Below are 23,297 nucleotides of genomic sequence, written 5' to 3' on the forward strand. Positions count from 1 at the left end.
GTATTACGTTATAACGTATAACGTTTTAACGTAATACGTTATGTGGCATAACGTTATAACGTAATACGTTATATAGTATAACGTCATAACGTAGTACGTTATATGGTATAACGTTATAACGTAATACGTTATATGGTATAACGTTATAACGTAATACGTTATATGGTATAACGTTATAACGTAATACGTTATATGGTATAACGTTATAACGTAATACGTTATATGGTATAACGTTATAACGTAATACGTTATATGGTATAACGTTATAAAGTAATACGTTATATAGTATAACGTTATAACGTAATACGTTATATAGTAAAGCGTTATAACGTAATACGTTATATAACATAACGTTATATGGTACAACGTTATAACGTAATACGTTATATGGTATAACGTCATAACGTAGTACGTTATATGGTATAACGTTATAACGTAATACGTTATATGGTATAACGTTATAACGTAATACGTTATATGGCATAACGTTATAACGTAATACGTTATATGGTATAACGTCATAACGTAGTACGTTATATGGTATAACGTTATAACGTAATACGTTATATGGTATAACGTTATAACGTTATAACGTAATACGTTATATGGTATAACGTTATAACGTTATAACGTAATACGTTATATGGTATAACGTTATAACGTAGTACGTTATATAACATAACGTTATATGGTACAACGTTATAACGTATTACGTTATGAGGTATAACGTTTTAACGTAATACGTTATGTGGCATAACGTTATAACGTAATACGTTATATGGTATAACGTCATAACGTAGTACGTTATATGGTATAACGTTATAACGTAATACGTTATATGGTATAACGTTATAACGTAATACGTTATATGGTATAACGTTATAACGTAATACGTTATATGGTATAACGTTATAACGTAATACGTTATATGGTATAACGTTATAACGTAATACGTTATATGGTATAACGTTATAACGTAATACGTTATATGGTATAACGTTATAACGTAATACGTTATATGGTATAACGTTATAACGTAATACGTTATAAGGTATAACGTTATAACGTAATTCGTTATATGGTATAACGTTATAACGTATTACGTTATATGGTATAACGTTATAACGTAATACGTTATATAACATACCGTTATATGGTATAACGTTATAACGTAATACGTTATATAACATAACGTTATATGGCAAAACGTTATAGCGTAATACGTTATACGGTATAACGTTTTAACGTAATACGTTATATGGTATGACGTTATAACGTAATACGTTATATGGTGTAACGTTATAACGTAATACATTATATGGTATAACGTCATAACGTATTACGGTATTTAGTATAACGTTGCAACGTATTACGTTATATAGTATAACATAGTATGGTATATCGCTATAACGTATTACGTTATATAGTATAACGTTATAACTCATTACGTTATATATCATAACGTGATATGGTATAACGCTGGAGCGTAATACGTTACATGGAATAACAGTATAACGTAATGCGTTATATTGTATAACGTTACAACGTATTACGTTATATGGTATAACGTATTACCTTATATGGTATAACGTTATAACGTAATACGTTATATGGTATAACGTTATAACTTATTACGTTATATGGTATAACGTTATAACGTAGTACGTTATATAACATAACGTTATATGGTACAACGTTATAACGTAATACGTTATATGGTATAACGTTATAACGTAATACGTTATATGGTATAACGTTATAACGTAATACGTTATATGGTATAACGTTATAACGTAGGACGTTATATAACATAACGTTATATGGTACAACGTTATAACGTATTACGTTATAAGGTATAACGTTTTAACGTAATACGTTATGTGGCATAACGTTATAATGTAATACGTTATATGGTATAACGTCATAACGTAGTACGTTATATGGTATAACGTTATAACGTAATACGTTATATGGTATAACGTTATAACGTTATAACGTAATACGTTATATGGTATAACGTTATAACGTTATAACGTAATACGTTATATGGTATAACGTTATAACGTAGTACGTTATATAACACAACGATATGGTACAACGTTATAACGTATTACGTTATAAGGTATAACGTTATAACGTAATACGTTATATGGTGTAACGTTATAACGTAATACATTATATGGTATAACGTCATAACGTAATACGTTATAAGGTATAACGTTATAACGTAATACGTTATAAGGTATAACGTTATAACGTAATACGTTATATGGTATAACGTTATAACGTAATACGTTATATGGTATAACGTTATAACGTAATACGTTATATGGTATAACGTTATAACGTAATACGTTATATGGTATAACGTTATAACGTAATACGTTATATGGTATAACGTCACAACGTAGTACGTCATATGGTATAACGTTATAACGTAATACGTTATATGGTATAACGTTATAACGTAGTACGTTATATAACATAACGTTATATGGTACAACGTTATAACGTATTACGTTATAAGGTATAACGTTTTAACGTAATACGTTATGTGGCATAACGTTATAATGTAATACGTTATATGGTATAACGTCATAACGTAGTACGTTATATGGTATAACGTTATAACGTAATACGTTATATGGTATAACGTTATAACGTTATAACGTAATACGTTATATGGTATAACGTTATAACGTTATAACGTAATACGTTATATGGTATAACGTTATAACGTAGTACGTTATATAACACAACGATATGGTACAACGTTATAACGTATTACGTTATAAGGTATAACGTTTTAACGTAATACGTTATGTGGCATAACGTTATAACGTAATACGTTATATAGTATAACGTCATAACGTAGTACGTTATATGGTATAACGTTATAACGTAATACGTTATATGGTATAACGTTATAACGTAATACGTTATATGGTATAACGTTATAACGTAATACGTTACATGGTATAACGTTATAACGTAATACGTTATATGGTATAACGTTATAACGTAATACGTTATATAGTATAACGTTATAACGTAATACGTTATATAACATAACGTTATATGGTACAACGTTATAACGTAATACGTTATATGGTATAACGTTATAACGTATTACGTTATATGGTATAACGTTATAACGTAATACGTTATATAGTATAACGTCATAACGTAATACGTTATAAGGTATAACGTTATAACGTAATACGTTATATGGTATAACGTTATAACGTAATACGTTATATGGTATAACGTTATAACGTAATACGTTATATGGTATAACGTCATAACGTAGTACGTTATATGGTATAACGTTATAACGTAATACGTTATATGGTATAACGTTATAACGTTATAACGTAATACGTTATATGGTATAACGTTATAACGTAGTACGTTATATAACACAACGATATGGTACAACGTTATAACGTATTACGTTATAAGGTATAACGTTATAACGTAATACGTTATATGGTATAACGTTATAACGTAATACGTTATATGGTATAACGTTATAACGTAGTACGTTATATGGTATAACGTTGTAACGTATTACGTTATAAGGTATAACGTTTTAACGTAATACGTTATGTGGCATAACGTTATAACGTAATACGTTATATAGTATAACGTCATAACGTACTACGTTATATGGTATAACGCTATAACGTAATACGTTATATGGTATAACGTTATAACGTAATACGTTATATGGTGTAACGTTATTACGTAATACATTATATGGTATAACGTCATAACGTAATACGTTATAAGGTATAACGTTATAACGTAATACGTTATAAGGTATAACGTTATAACGTAATACGTTATATGGTATAACGTCATAACGTAGTACGTTATATGGTATAACGTTATAACGTAATACGTTATATGGTATAACGTTATAACGTAATACGTTATATGGTATAACGTTATAACGTAATACGTTATATGGTATAACGTTATAACGTAGTACGTTATATAACATAACGTTATATGGTACAACGTTATAACGTATTACGTTATAACGTATAACGTTTTAACGTAATACGTTATGTGGCATAACGTTATAACGTAATACGTTATATAGTATAACGTCATAACGTAGTACGTTATATGGTATAACGTTATAACGTAATACGTTATATGGTATAACGTTATAACGTAATACGTTATATGGTATAACGTTATAACGTAATACGTTATATGGTATAACGTTATAACGTAATACGTTATATGGTATAACGTTATAACGTAATACGTTATATGGTATAACGTTATAACGTAATACGTTATATGGTATAACGTTATAAAGTAATACGTTATATAGTATAACGTTATAACGTAATACGTTATATAGTAAAACGTTATAACGTAATACGTTATATAACATAACGTTATATGGTACAACGTTATAACGTAATACGTTATATGGTATAACGTCATAACGTAGTACGTTATATGGTATAACGTTATAACGTAATACGTTATATGGTATAACGTTATAACGTAATACGTTATATGGCATAACGTTATAACGTAATACGTTATATGGTATAACGTCATAACGTAGTACGTTATATGGTATAACGTTATAACGTAATACGTTATATGGTATAACGTTATAACGTAGTACGTTACATAACATAACGTTATATGGTACAACGTTATAACGTATTACGTTATAAGGTATAACGTTTTAACGTAATACGTTATGTGGCATAACGTTATAATGTAATACGTTATATGGTATAACGTTATAACGTAATACGTTATATAACATAACGTTATATGGTACAACGTTATAACGTAATACGTTATATGGTATAACGTCATAACGTAGTACGTTATATGGTATAACGTTATAACGTAATACGTTATATGGTATAACGTTATAACGTAATACGTTATATGGCATAACGTTATAACGTAATACGTTATATGGTATAACGTCATAACGTAGTACGTTATATGGTATAACGTTATAACGTAATACGTTATATGGTATAACGTTATAACGTAGTACGTTACATAACATAACGTTATATGGTACAACGTTATAACGTATTACGTTATAAGGTATAACGTTTTAACGTAATACGTTATGTGGCATAACGTTATAATGTAATACGTTATATGGTATAACGTTATAACGTAATACGTTACATGGTATAACGTTATAACGTAATACGTTATATGGTATAACGTTATAACGTAATACGTTATATCGTATAACGTTATAACGTAATACGTTATATAACATAACGTTATATGGTACAACGTTATAACGTAATACGTTATATGGTATAACGTTATAACGTATTACGTTATATGGTATAACGTTATAAAGTAATACGTTATATAGTATAACGTCATAACGTAGTACGTTATATGGTATAACGTTATAACGTAGTACGTTATATGGTATAACGTTGTAACGTATTACGTTATAAGGTATAACGTTTTAACGTAATACGTTATGTGGCATAACGTTATAACGTAATACGTTATATAGTATAACGTCATAACGTACTACGTTATATGGTATAACGTTATAACGTAATACGTTATATGGTATAACGTTATAACGTAATACGTTATATGGTGTAACGTTATAACGTAATACATTATATGGTATAACGTCATAACGTAATACGTTATAAGGTATAACGTTATAACGTAATACGTTATAAGGTATAACGTTATAACGTAATACGTTATATGGTATAACGTTATAACGTAATACGTTATATGGTATAACGTTATAACGTAATACGTTATATGGTATAACGTTATAACGTAATACGTTATATGGTATAACGTTATAACGTAATACGTTATATGGTATAACGTCACAACGTAGTACGTCATATGGTATAACGTTATAACGTAATACGTTATATGGTATAACGTTATAACGTAGTACGTTATATAACATAACGTTATATGGTACAACGTTATAACGTATTACGTTATAAGGTATAACGTTTTAACGTAATACGTTATGTGGCATAACGTTATAATGTAATACGTTATATGGTATAACGTCATAACGTAGTACGTTATATGGTATAACGTTATAACGTAATACGTTATATGGTATAACGTTATAACGTTATAACGTAATACGTTATATGGTATAACGTTATAACGTTATAACGTAATACGTTATATGGTATAACGTTATAACGTAGTACGTTATATAACACAACGATATGGTACAACGTTATAACGTATTACGTTATAAGGTATAACGTTTTAACGTAATACGTTATGTGGCATAACGTTATAACGTAATACGTTATATGGTATAACGTCATAACGTAGTACGTTATATGGTATAACGTTATAACGTAATACGTTATATGGTATAACGTTATAACGTAATACGTTATATGGTATAACGTTATAACGTAATACGTTACATGGTATAACGTTATAACGTAATACGTTATATGGTATAACGTTATAACGTAATACGTTATATAGTATAACGTTATAACGTAATACGTTATATAACATAACGTTATATGGTACAACGTTATAACGTAATACGTTATATGGTATAACGTTATAACGTATTACGTTATATGGTATAACGTTATAACGTAATACGTTATATAGTATAACGTCATAACGTAGTACGTTATATGGTATAACGTTATAACGTAGTACGTTATATGGTATAACGTTGTAACGTATTACGTTATAAGGTATAACGTTTTAACGTAATACGTTATGTGGCATAACGTTATAACGTAATACGTTATATAGTATAACGTTATAACGTAATACGTTATATAACATAACGTTATATGGTACAACGTTATAACGTAATACGTTATATGGTATAACGTTATAACGTATTACGTTATATGGTATAACGTTATAACGTAATACGTTATATAGTATAACGTCATAACGTAGTACGTTATATGGTATAACGTTATAACGTAGTACGTTATATGGTATAACGTTGTAACGTATTACGTTATAAGGTATAACGTTTTAACGTAATACGTTATGTGGCATAACGTTATAACGTAATACGTTATATAGTATAACGTCATAACGTACTACGTTATATGGTATAACGTTATAACGTAATACGTTATATGGTATATCGTTATAACGTAATACGTTATATGGTGTAACGTTATTACGTAATACATTATATGGTATAACGTCATAACGTAATACGTTATAAGGTATAACGTTATAACGTAATACGTTATAAGGTATAACGTTATAACGTAATACGTTATATGGTATAACGTCATAACGTAGTACGTTATATGGTATAACGTTATAACGTAATACGTTATATGGTATAACGTTATAACGTAATACGTTATATGGTATAACGTTATAACGTAATACGTTATATGGTATAACGTTATAACGTAGTACGTTATAAAACATAACGTTATATGGTACAACGTTATAACGTATTACGTTATAACGTATAACGTTTTAACGTAATACGTTATGTGGCATAACGTTATAACGTAATACGTTATATAGTATAACGTCATAACGTAGTACGTTATATGGTATAACGTTATAACGTAATACGTTATATGGTATAACGTTATAACGTAATACGTTATATGGTATAACGTTATAACGTAATACGTTATATGGTATAACGTTATAACGTAATACGTTATATGGTATAACGTTATAACGTAATACGTTATATGGTATAACGTTATAAAGTAATACGTTATATAGTATAACGTTATAACGTAATACGTTATATAGTATAACGTTATAACGTAATACGTTATATAACATAACGTTATATGATACAACGTTATAACGTAATACGTTATATGGTATAACGTCATAACGTAGTACGTTATATGGTATAACGTTATAACGTAATACGTTATATGGTATAACGTTATAACGTAATACGTTATATGGCATAACGTTATAACGTAATACGTTATATGGTATAACGTCATAACGTAATACGTTATATAGTATAACGTCATAACGTAGTACGTTATATGGTATAACGTTATAACGTAGTACGTTATATGGTATAACGTTGTAACGTATTACGTTATAAGGTATAACGTTTTAACGTAATACGTTATGTGGCATAACGTTATAACGTAATACGTTATATAGTATAACGTCATAACGTACTACGTTATATGGTATAACGTTATAACGTAATACGTTATATGGTATAACGTTATAACGTAATACGTTATATGGTGTAACGTTATTACGTAATACATTATATGGTATAACGTCATAACGTAATACGTTATAAGGTATAACGTTATAACGTAATACGTTATAAGGTATAACGTTATAACGTAATACGTTATATGGTATAACGTCATAACGTAGTACGTTATATGGTATAACGTTATAACGTAATACGTTATATGGTATAACGTTATAACGTAATACGTTATATGGTATAACGTTATAACGTAATACGTTATATGGTATAACGTTATAACGTAGTACGTTATATAACATAACGTTATATGGTACAACGTTATAACGTATTACGTTATAACGTATAACGTTTTAACGTAATACGTTATGTGGCATAACGTTATAACGTAATACGTTATATAGTATAGCGTCATAACGTAGTACGTTATATGGTATAACGTTATAACGTAATACGTTATATGGTATAACGTTATAACGTAACACGTTATATGGTATAACGTTATAACGTAATAAGTTATATGGTATAACGTTATAACGTAATACGTTATATGGTATAACGTTATAACGTAATACGTTATATGGTATAACGTTATAAAGTAATACGTTATATAGTATAACGTTATAACGTAATACGTTATATAGTATAACGTTATAACGTAATACGTTATATAACATAACGTTATATGATACAACGTTATAACGTAATACGTTATATGGTATAACGTCATAACGTAGTACGTTATATGGTATAACGTTATAACGTAATACGTTATATGGTATAACGTTATAACGTAATACGTTATATGGCATAACGTTATAACGTAATACGTTATATGGTATAACGTCATAACGTAGTACGTTATATGGTATAACGTTATAACGTAATACGTTATATGGTATAACGTTATAACGTAGTACGTTATATAACATAACGTTATATGGTACAACGTTATAACGTATTACGTTATAAGGTATAACGTTTTAACGTAATACGTTATGTGGCATAACGTTATAATTTAATACGATATATGGTATAACGTCATAACGTAGTACGTTATATGGTATAACGTTATAACGTAATACGTTATATGGTATAACGTTATAACGTTATAACGTAATACGTTATATGGTATAACGTTATAACGTAGTACGTTATATAACATAACGTTATATGGTACAACGTTATAACGTATTACGTTATAAGGTATAACGTTTTAACGTAATACGTTATGTGGCATAACGTTATAACGTAATACGTTATATGGTATAACGTCATAACGTAGTACGTTATATGGTATAACGTTATAACGTAATACGTTATATGGTATAACGTTATAACGTAATACGTTATATGGTATAACGTTATAACGTAATACGTTATATGGTATAACGTTATAACGTAATACGTTATATGGTATAACGTTATAACGTAATACGTTATATGGTATAACGTTATAACGTAATACGTTATATGGTATAACGTTATAACGTAATACGTTATAAGGTATAACGTTATAACGTAATTCGTTATATGGTATAACGTTATAACGTATTACGTTATATGGTATAACGTTATAACGTAATACGTTATATAACATACCGTTATATGGTATAACGTTATAACGTAATACGTTATATGGTATAACGTTATAACGTAATACGTTATAAGGTATAACGTTATAACGTAATTCGTTATATGGTATAACGTTATAACGTATTACGTTATATGGTATAACGTTATAACGTAATACGTTATATAACATACCGTTATATGGTATAACGTTATAACGTAATACGTTATATAACATAACGTTATATGGCAAAACGTTATAGCGTAATACGTTATACGGTATAACGTTTTAACGTAATACGTTATATGGTATGACGTTATAACGTAATACGTTATATGGTGTAACGTTATAACGTAATACATTATATGGTATAACGTCATAGCGTATTACGGTATTTAGTATAACGTTGCAACGTATTACGTTATATAGTATAACATAGTATGGTATATCGCTATAACGTATTACGTTATATAGTATAACGTTATAACTCATTACGTTATATATCATAACGTGATATGGTATAACGCTGGAGCGTAATACGTTACATGGAATAACAGTATAACGTAATACGTTATATTGTATAACGTTACAACGTATTACGTTATATGGTATAACGTATTACCTTATATGGTATAACGTTATAACGTAATACGTTATATGGTATAACGTTATAACTTATTACGTTATATGGTATAACGTTATAACGTAGTACGTTATATAACATAACGTTATATGGTACAACGTTATAACGTAATACGTTATATGGTATAACGTTATAACGTAATACGTTATATGGTATAACGTTATAACGTAATACGTTATATGGTATAACGTTATAACGTAATACGTTATATAACATAACGTTATATGGCATAACGTTATAGCGTAATACGTTATACGGTATAACGTTTTAACGTAATACGTTATATGCTATAACGTTATAACGTAATACGTTATATGGTATAACGTTATAACGTAGTACGTTATATAACATAACGTTATATGGTACAACGTTATAACGTATTACGTTATAAGGAATAACGTTTTAACGTAATACGTTATATGGCATAACGTTATAACGTAATACGTTATATGGTATAACGTCATAACGTAGTACGTTGTATGGTATAACGTTATAACGTAATACGTTATATGGTGTAACGTTATAACGAAGTACGTTATATAACATAACCTTATATGGTACAACGTTATAACGTATTACGTTATAAGGTATAACGTTTTAACGTAATACGTTATGTGGCATAACGTTATAATGTAATACGTTATATGGTATAACGTCATAACGTAGTACGTTATATGGTATAACGTTATAACGTAATACGTTATATGGTATAACGTTATAACGTTATAACGTAATACGTTATATGGTATAACGTTATAACGTAGTACGTTATATAACATAACGTTATATGGTACAACGTTATAACGTATTACGTTATAAGGTATAACGTTTTAACGTAATACGTTATGTGGCATAACGTTATAACGTAATACGTTATATGGTATAACGTCATAACGTAGTACGTTATATGGTATAACGTTATAACGTAGTACGTTATATGGTATAACGGTATAACGTAATACGTTATATGGTATAACGTTATAACGTAATACGTTATATGGTATAACGTTATAACGTAATACGTTATATGGTATAACGTTATAACGTAATACGTTATATGGTATAACGTTATAACGTAATACGTTATATGGTATAACGTTATAACTTATTACGTTATATGGTATAACGTTATAACGTAGTACGTTATATAACATAACGTTATATGGTACAACGTTATAACGTAATACGTTATATGGTATAACGTTATAACGTAATACGTTATATGGTATAACGTTATAACGTAATACGTTATATGGTATAACGTTATAACGTAATACGTTATATAACATAACGTTATATGGCATAACGTTATAGCGTAATACGTTATACGGTATAACGTTTTAACGTAATACGTTATATGCTATAACGTTATAACGTAATACGTTATATGGTATAACGTTATAACGTAGTACGTTATATAACATAACGTTATATGGTACAACGTTATAACGTATTACGTTATAAGGAATAACGTTTTAACGTAATACGTTATATGGCATAACGTTATAACGTAATACGTTATATGGTATAACGTCATAACGTAGTACGTTATATGGTATAACGTTATAACGTAATACGTTATATGGTGTAACGTTATAACGAAGTACGTTATATAACATAACCTTATATGGTACAACGTTATAACGTATTACGTTATAAGGTATAACGTTTTAACGTAATACGTTATGTGGCATAACGTTATAATGTAATACGTTATATGGTATAACGTCATAACGTAGTACGTTATATGGTATAACGTTATAACGTAATACGTTATATGGTATAACGTTATAACGTTATAACGTAATACGTTATATGGTATAACGTTATAACGTAGTACGTTATATAACATAACGTTATATGGTACAACGTTATAACGTATTACGTTATAAGGTATAACGTTTTAACGTAATACGTTATGTGGCATAACGTTATAACGTAATACGTTATATGGTATAACGTCATAACGTAGTACGTTATATGGTATAACGTTATAACGTAGTACGTTATATGGTATAACGTTATAACGTAATACGTTATATGGTATAACGTTATAACGTAATACGTTATATGGTATAACGTTATAACGTAATACGTTATATGGTATAACGTTATAACGTAATACGTTATATGGTATAACGTTATAACGTAATACGTTATATGGTATAACGTTATAACGTAATACGTTATATAACATAACGTTATATGGTATAACGTTGTAACGTATTACGTTATATGGTATAACGTTATAACGTAATACGTTATATGGTATAACGTTATAACGTAATACGTTATATGGCATAACGTTATAACGTAATACGTTATATGGTATAACGTTATAACGTAGTACGTTATATAACATAACGTTATATGGTACAAAGTTATAACGTATTACGTTATAAGGTATAACGTTTTAACGTTATACGTTATGTGGCATAACGCTATGACGTAATACGTTTTATGGTACAACGTCATAACGTAGTACGTTATATGGTATAACGTTATAACGTAATACGTTATATGGTATAACGTTATAACGTAATACGTTATATGGTACAACGTCATAACGTAATACGTTATATGGTATAACGTTATAACGTAATACGTTATATAGTATAACGTTATAACGTAATACGTTATATAACATAACGTTATATGGTACAACGTTGTAACGTATTACGTTATAAGGTATAACGTTTTAACGTAATACGTTATATGGTATAACGTTATAACGTAATACGTTATAAGGTATAATGTTATAACGTAATACGTTATATGGTATAACGTTATAACGTAATACGTTATATGGTGTAACGTTATAACGTAATACATTATATGGTATAACGTCATAACGTAATACGTTATAAGGTATAACGTTATAACGTAATACGCTATAAGGTATAACGTTATAACGTAATACGTTATATGGTATAACGTTATAACGTAATACGTTATATGGTATAACGTTATAACGTAATACGTTATATGGTATAACGTTATAACGTATTACGTTATATGGTGTAACGTTATAACGTATTACGTTATATAACATAACGTTATATGGCATAACGTTATAGCGTAATACGTTATACGGTATAACGTTTTAACGTAATACGTTATATGGTATAACGTTATAACGTAATACGTTATATGGTATAACGTTATAACGTAGTACGTTATATAACATAACGTTATATGGTACAACGTTATAACGTATTACGTTATAAGGTATAACGTTTTAACGTAATACGTTATATGGCATAACGTTATAACGTAATACGTTATATGGTATAACGTCATAACGTAGTACGTCATATGGTATAACGTTATAACGTAATACGTTATATGGTATAACGTTATAACGTAATACGTTATATGGTATAACGTTATAACGTAATACGTTATATGGTATAACGTTATAACGTATTACGTTATATGGTATAACGTTATAACGTAATACGTTATATGGTATAACGTTATAACGTAGTACGTTATATAACATAACGTTATATGGTATAACGTTATAACGTAGTACGTTATATAACATAACGTTATATGGTATAACGTTGTAACGTATTACGTTATAAGGTATAACGTTATAAGGTATAACGTTATAACGTAATACGTTATATGGTATAACGTTATAACGTAATACGTTATATGGTATAACGTTATAACGTAATACGTTATATGGTATAACGTTATAACGTAATACGTTATATGGTATAACGTTATAACGTAATACGTTATATGGTATAACGTTATAACGTATTACGTTATACGGTATAACGTTATAACGTATTACGTTATATGGTATAACGTTATAACGTAATACGTTATATGTTATAACGTTATAACGTAGTACGTTATATAACATAACGTTATATGGTACAACGTTATAACGTATTACGTTATAAGGTATAACGTTTTAACGTAATACGTTATATGGCATAACGTTATAACGTAATACGTTATATGGTATAACGTCATAACGTAGTACGTTATATGGTATAACGTTATAACGTAATACGTTATATGGTATAACGTTATAACGTAGTACGTTATATAACATAACGTTATATGGTACAACGTTATAACGTATTACGTTATAAGGTATAACGTTTTAACGTAATACGTTATGTGGCATAACGTTATAATGTAATACGTTATATGGTATAACGTCATAACGTAGTACGTTATATGGTATAACGTTATAACGTAATACGTTATATGGTATAACGTTATAACGTTATAACGTAATACGTTATATGGTATAACGTTATAACGTAGTACGTTATATAACATAACGTTATATGGTACAACGTTATAACGTATTACGTTATAAGGTATAACGTTTTAACGTAATACGTTATGTGGCATAACGTTATAACGTAATACGTTATATAGTATAACGTCATAACGTAGTACGTTATATGGTATAACGTTATAACGTAATACGTTATATGGTATAACGTTATAACGTAATACGTTATATGGTATAACGTTATAACGTAATACGTTATATGGTATAACGTTATAACGTAATACGTTATATGGTATAACGTTATAACGTAATACGCAATATAGTATAACGTTATAATGTAATACGTTATATAACATAACGTTATATGGTATAACGTTGTAACGTATTACGTTATAAGGTATAACGTTTTAACGTAATACGTTATATGGTACAACGTTATAACGTATTACGTTATAAGGTATAACGTTATAACGTAATACGTTATATGGTATAACGTTATAACGTAATACGTTATATGGTATAACGTTATAACGTAATACGTTATATGGTATAACGTTATAACGTAGTACGTTATATAACATAACGTTATATGGTACAACGTTATAACGTATTACGTTATAAGGTATAACGTTTTAACGTAATACGTTATATGGCATAACGTTATAACGTAATACGTTACATGGTATAACGTCATAACGTAGTACGTTATATGGTATAACGTTATAACGTAATACGTTATATGGTATAACGTTATAACGTAATACGTTATATGGTATAACGTTATGACGTAATACGTTATATGGTATAACGTAATAACGTAGTACGTTATATAACATAACGTTATATGGTACAACGTTATAACGTATTACGTTATAAGGTATAACGTTTTAACGTAATACGTTATATGGCATAACGTTATAACGTAATACGTTATATGGTATAACGTCATAACGTAGTACGTTATATGGTATAACGTTATAACGTAATACGTTATATGGTATAACGTTATAACGTAGTACGTTATATAACATAACGCTATATGGTACAACGTTATAACGTATTACGTTATAAGGTATAACGTTTTAACGTAATACGTTATGTGGCATAACGTTATAATGTAATACGTTATATGGTATAACGTCATAACGTAGTACGTTATATGGTATAACGTTATAACGTAATACGTTATATGGTATAACGTTATACCGTTATAACGTAATACGTTATATGGTATAACGTTATAACGTTATAACGTAATACGTTATATGGTATAACGTTATAACGTAGTACGTTATATAACATAACGTTATATGGTACAACGTTATAACGTATTACGTTATAAGGTATAACGTTTTAACGTAATACGTTATGTGGCATAACGTTATAACGTAATACGTTATATGGTATAACGTCATAACGTAGTACGTTATATGGTATAACGTTATAACGTAATACGTTATATGGTATAACGTTATAACGTAATACGTTATATGGTATAACGTTATAACGTAATACGTTATATGGTATAACGTTGTAACGTATTACGTTATAAGGTATAACGGTTTAACGTAATACGTTATATGGTACATCGTTATAACGTATTACGTTATAAGATATAACGTTTTAACGTAATACGTTATATGGCATAACGTTATAACGTAATACGTTATATGGTATAACGTTATAACGTAGTACGTTATATGACATAACGTTATATGGTACAACGTTATAACGTATTACGTTATAAGGTATAACGTTTTAACGTAATACGTTATGTGGCATAACGTTATAACGTAATACGTTGTATGGTACAACGTCATAACGTAGTACGTTATATGGTGTAACGTTATAACGTAATACATTATATGGTATAACGTCATAACGTAATACGTTCTATAGTATAACGTCATAACGTAGTACGTTATATGGTATAACGTTATAACGTAATACGTTATATGGTATAACGTTATAACGTAATACGTTATATGGTGTAACGTTATAACGTAATACATTATATGGTATAACGTCATAACGTAATACGTTATAAGGTATAACGTTATAACGTATTACGTTATATGGTATAACGTTATAACGTAATACGTTATATGGTATAACGTTACAACGTAATACGTTATATAACATAACGTTATATGGTATAACGTTGTAACGTATTACGTTATAAGGTATAACGTTTTAACGTAATACGTTATGTGGCATAACGTTATAACGTAATACGTTATATAGCATAACGTCATAACGTAGTACGTTATATGGTATAACGTTATAACGTAATACGTTATATGGTATAACGTTATAACGTAATACGTTATATGGTGTAACGTTATAACGTAATACATTATATGGTATAACGTCATAACGTAATACGTTATAAGGTATAACGTTATAACGTAATACGTTGTAAGGTATAACGTTATAACGTAATACGTTATATAACATAACGTTATATGGTATAACGTTGTAACGTATCACGTTATAAGGTATAACGTTTTAACGTAATACGTTATATGGTACAACGTTATAACGTATTACGTTATAAGGTATAACGTTTTAACGTAATACGTTATATGGCATAACGTTATAACGTAATACGTTATATGGTATAACGTCATAACGTAGTACGTTATATGGTATAACGTTATAACGTAATACGTTATATGGTATAACGTTATAACGTAATACGTTATATGGTATAACGTTATAACGTAGTACGTTATATAACATAACGTTATATGGTACAACGCTATAACGTATTACGTTATAAGGTATAACGTTTTAACGTAATACGTTATATGGCATAACGTTATAACGTAATACGTTATATGGTATAACGTCATAACGTAGTACGTTATATGGTATAACGTTATAACGTAATACGTTATATGGTATAACGTTATAACGTAGTACGTTATATAACATAACGTTATATGGTACAACGTTATAACGTATTACGTTATAAGGTATAACGTTTTAACGTAATACGTTTTGTGGCATAACGTTATAATGTAATACGTTATATGGTATAACGTCATAACGTAGTACGTTATATGGTATAACGTTATAACGTAATACGTTATATGGTATAACGTTATAACGTTATAACGTAATACGTTATATGGTATAACGTTATAACGTAGTACGTTATATAACATAACGTTATATGGTACAACGTTATAACGTATTACGTTATAAGGTATAACGTTGTAACGTAATACGTTATGTGGCATAACGTTATAACGTAATACGTTATATAGTATAACGTCATAACGTAGTACGTTATATGGTATAACGTTATAACGTAATACGTTATATGGTATAACGTTATAACGTAATACGTTATATGGTATAACGTTATAACGTAATACGTTATATGGTATAACGTTATAACGTAATACGTTATATAGTATAACGTTATAACGTAATACGTTATATAACATAACGTTATATGGTATAACGTTATAACGTATCACGTTATAAGGTATAACGTTTTAACGTAATACGTTATATGGTACAACGTTATAACGTATTACGTTATAAGGTATAACGTTTTAACGTAATACGTTATATGGCATAACGTTATAACGTAATACGTTATATGGTATAACGTCATAACGTAGTACGTTATATGGTATAACGTTATAACGTAATACTTTATATGGTATAACGTTATAACGTAGTACGTTATATAACATAACGTTATATGGTACAACGTTATAACGTATTACGTTATAAGGTATAACGTTTTAACGTAATACGTTATATGGCATAACGTTATAACGTAATAAGTTATATGGTATAACGTCATAACGTAGTACGTCATGTGGTATAACGTTATAACGTAATACGTTATAAGGTATAACGTTATAACGTAATTCGTTATATGGTATAACGTTTTAACGTAATACGTTATATGGTATAACGTTATAACGTAATACGTTATATGGTATAACGTTATAACGTAGTACGTTATATAACATAACGTTATATGGTACAACGTTATAACGTATTACGTTATAAGGTATAACGTTTTAACGTAATACGTTATATGGCATAACGTTATAACGTAATACGTTATATGGTATAACGTCATAACGTAGTACGTTATATGGTATAACGTTATAACGTAATACGTTATATGGTATAACGTTATAACGTAGTACGTTATATAACATAACGCTATATGGTACAACGTTATAACGTATTACGTTATAAGGTATAACGTTTTAACGTAATACGTTATGTGGCATAACGTTATAATGTAATACGTTATATGGTATAACGTCATAACGTAGTACGTTATATGGTATAACGTTATAACGTAATACGTTATATGGTATAACGTTATACCGTTATAACGTAATACGTTATATGGTATAACGTTATAACGTTATAACGTAATACGTTATATGGTATAACGTTATAACGTAGTACGTTATATAACATAACGTTATATGGTACAACGTTATAACGTATTACGTTATAAGGTATAACGTTTTAACGTAATACGTTATGTGGCATAACGTTATAACGTAATACGTTATATGGTATAACGTCATAACGTAGTACGTTATATGGTATAACGTTATAACGTAATACGTTATATGGTATAACGTTATAACGTAATACGTTATATGGTATAACGTTATAACGTAATACGTTATATGGTATAACGTTGTAACGTATTACGTTATAAGGTATAACGGTTTAACGTAATACGTTATATGGTACATCGTTATAACGTATTACGTTATAAGATATAACGTTTTAACGTAATACGTTATATGGCATAACGTTATAACGTAATACGTTATATGGTATAACGTTATAACGTAGTACGTTATATGACATAACGTTATATGGTACAACGTTATAACGTATTACGTTATAAGGTATAACGTTTTAACGTAATACGTTATGTGGCATAACGTTATAACGTAATACGTTGTATGGTACAACGTCATAACGTAGTACGTTATATGGTGTAACGTTATAACGTAATACATTATATGGTATAACGTCATAACGTAATACGTTCTATAGTATAACGTCATAACGTAGTACGTTATATGGTATAACGTTATAACGTAATACGTTATATGGTATAACGTTATAACGTAATACGTTATATGGTGTAACGTTATAACGTAATACATTATATGGTATAACGTCATAACGTAATACGTTATAAGGTATAACGTTATAACGTATTACGTTATATGGTATAACGTTATAACGTAATACGTTATATGGTATAACGTTATAACGTAATACGTTATATAACATAACGTTATATGGTATAACGTTGTAACGTATTACGTTATAAGGTATAACGTTTTAACGTAATACGTTATGTGGCATAACGTTATAACGTAATACGTTATATAGCATAACGTCATAACGTAGTACGTTATATGGTATAACGTTATAACGTAATACGTTATATGGTATAACGTTATAACGTAATACGTTATATGGTGTAACGTTATAACGTAATACATTATATGGTATAACGTCATAACGTAATACGTTATAAGGTATAACGTTATAACGTAATACGTTGTAAGGTATAACGTTATAACGTAATACGTTATATAACATAACGTTATATGGTATAACGTTGTAACGTATCACGTTATAAGGTATAACGTTTTAACGTAATACGTTATATGGTACAACGTTATAACGTATTACGTTATAAGGTATAACGTTTTAACGTAATACGTTATATGGCATAACGTTATAACGTAATACGTTATATGGTATAACGTCATAACGTAGTACGTTATATGGTATAACGTTATAACGTAATACGTTATATGGTATAACGTTATAACGTAATACGTTATATGGTATAACGTTATAACGTAGTACGTTATATAACATAACGTTATATGGTACAACGCTATAACGTATTACGTTATAAGGTATAACGTTTTAACGTAATACGTTATATGGCATAACGTTATAACGTAATACGTTATATGGTATAACGTCATAACGTAGTACGTTATATGGTATAACGTTATAACGTAATACGTTATATGGTATAACGTTATAACGTAGTACGTTATATAACATAACGTTATATGGTACAACGTTATAACGTATTACGTTATAAGGTATAACGTTTTAACGTAATACGTTTTGTGGCATAACGTTATAATGTAATACGTTATATGGTATAACGTCATAACGTAGTACGTTATATGGTATAACGTTATAACGTAATACGTTATATGGTATAACGTTATAACGTTATAACGTAATACGTTATATGGTATAACGTTATAACGTAGTACGTTATATAACATAACGTTATATGGTACAACGTTATAACGTATTACGTTATAAGGTATAACGTTGTAACGTAATACGTTATGTGGCATAACGTTATAACGTAATACGTTATATAGTATAACGTCATAACGTAGTACGTTATATGGTATAACGTTATAACGTAATACGTTATATGGTATAACGTTATAACGTAATACGTTATATGGTATAACGTTATAACGTAATACGTTATATGGTATAACGTTATAACGTAATACGTTATATAGTATAACGTTATAACGTAATACGTTATATAACATAACGTTATATGGTATAACGTTATAACGTATCACGTTATAAGGTATAACGTTTTAACGTAATACGTTATATGGTACAACGTTATAACGTATTACGTTATAAGGTATAACGTTTTAACGTAATACGTTATATGGCATAACGTTATAACGTAATACGTTATATGGTATAACGTCATAACGTAGTACGTTATATGGTATAACGTTATAACGTAATACTTTATATGGTATAACGTTATAACGTAGTACGTTATATAACATAACGTTATATGGTACAACGTTATAACGTATTACGTTATAAGGTATAACGTTTTAACGTAATACGTTATATGGCATAACGTTATAACGTAATAAGTTATATGGTATAACGTCATAACGTAGTACGTCATGTGGTATAACGTTATAACGTAATACGTTATAAGGTATAACGTTATAACGTAATTCGTTATATGGTATAACGTTTTAACGTAATACGTTATATGGTATAACGTTATAACGTAATACGTTATATGGTATAACGTTATGACGTAGTACGTTATATAACATAACGTTATATGGTACAACGTTATAACGTATTACGTTATAAGGTATAACGTTTTAACGTAATACGTTATGTGGCATAACGTTATAATGTAATACGTTATATGGTATAACGTCATAACGTAGTACGTTATATGGTATAACGTTATAACGTAATACGTTATATGGTATAACGTTATAACGTTATAACGTTATATGGTATAACGTTATAACGTTATAACGTAATACGTTATTTGGTATAACGTTATAACGTAGTACGTTATATAACATAACGTTATATGGTACAACGTTATAACGAATTACGTTATAAGGTATAACGTTTTAACGTAATACGTTATGTGGCATAACGTTATAACGTAATACGTTATATAGTATAACGTCATAACGTAGTACGTTATATGGTATAACGTTATAACGTAATACGTTATATGGTATAACGTTATAACGTAATACGTTATATGGTATAACGTTATAACGTAATACGTTATATGGTATAACGTTATAACGTAATACGTTATATAGTATAACGTTATAACGTAATACGTTATATAACATAACGTTATATGGTATAACGTTATAACGTATCACGTTATAAGGTATAACGTTTTAACGTAATACGTTATATGGTACAACGTTATAACGTATTACGTTATAAGGTATAACGTTTTAACGTAATACGTTATATGGCATAACGTTATAACGTAATACGTTATATGGTATAACGTCATAACGTAGTACGTTATATGGTATAACGTTATAACGTAATACTTTATATGGAATAACGTTATAACGTAGTACGTTATATAACATAACGTTATATGGTACAACGTTATAACGTATTACGTTATAAGGTATAACGTTTTAACGTAATACGTTATATGGCATAACGTTATAACGTAATACGTTATATGGTATAACGTCATAACGTAGTACGTTATGTGGTATAACGTTATAACGTAATACGTTATAAGGTATAACGTTATAACGTAATTCGTTATATGGTATAACGTTTTATCGTAATACGTTATATGGTATAACGTTATAACGTAATACGTTATATGGTATAACGTTATAACGTAGTACGTTATATAACATAACGTTATATGGCATAACGTTATAGCGTAATACGTTATAAGGTATAACGTTTTAACGTAATACGTTATATGGCATAACGTTATAACGTAATACGTTATATGGTATAACGTCATAACGTAGTACGTTATATGGTATAACGTTATAACGTAATACGTTATAAGGTATAACGTTATAACGTAATACGTTATATGGTATAACGTTATAACGTAATACGTTATATAGTATAACGTTATAACGTAATACGTTATATAACATAACGTTATATGGTATAACGTTGTAACGTATTACGCTATAAGGTATAACGTTTTAACGTAATACGTTATATGGTATAACGTTATAACGTAATACGTTATATG

The sequence above is a fragment of the Bombus vancouverensis genome, chromosome 11 (assembly GCF_051014615.1).
Source record: "Bombus vancouverensis nearcticus chromosome 11, iyBomVanc1_principal, whole genome shotgun sequence".
Classification (NCBI taxonomy): domain Eukaryota; kingdom Metazoa; phylum Arthropoda; class Insecta; order Hymenoptera; family Apidae; genus Bombus; species Bombus vancouverensis.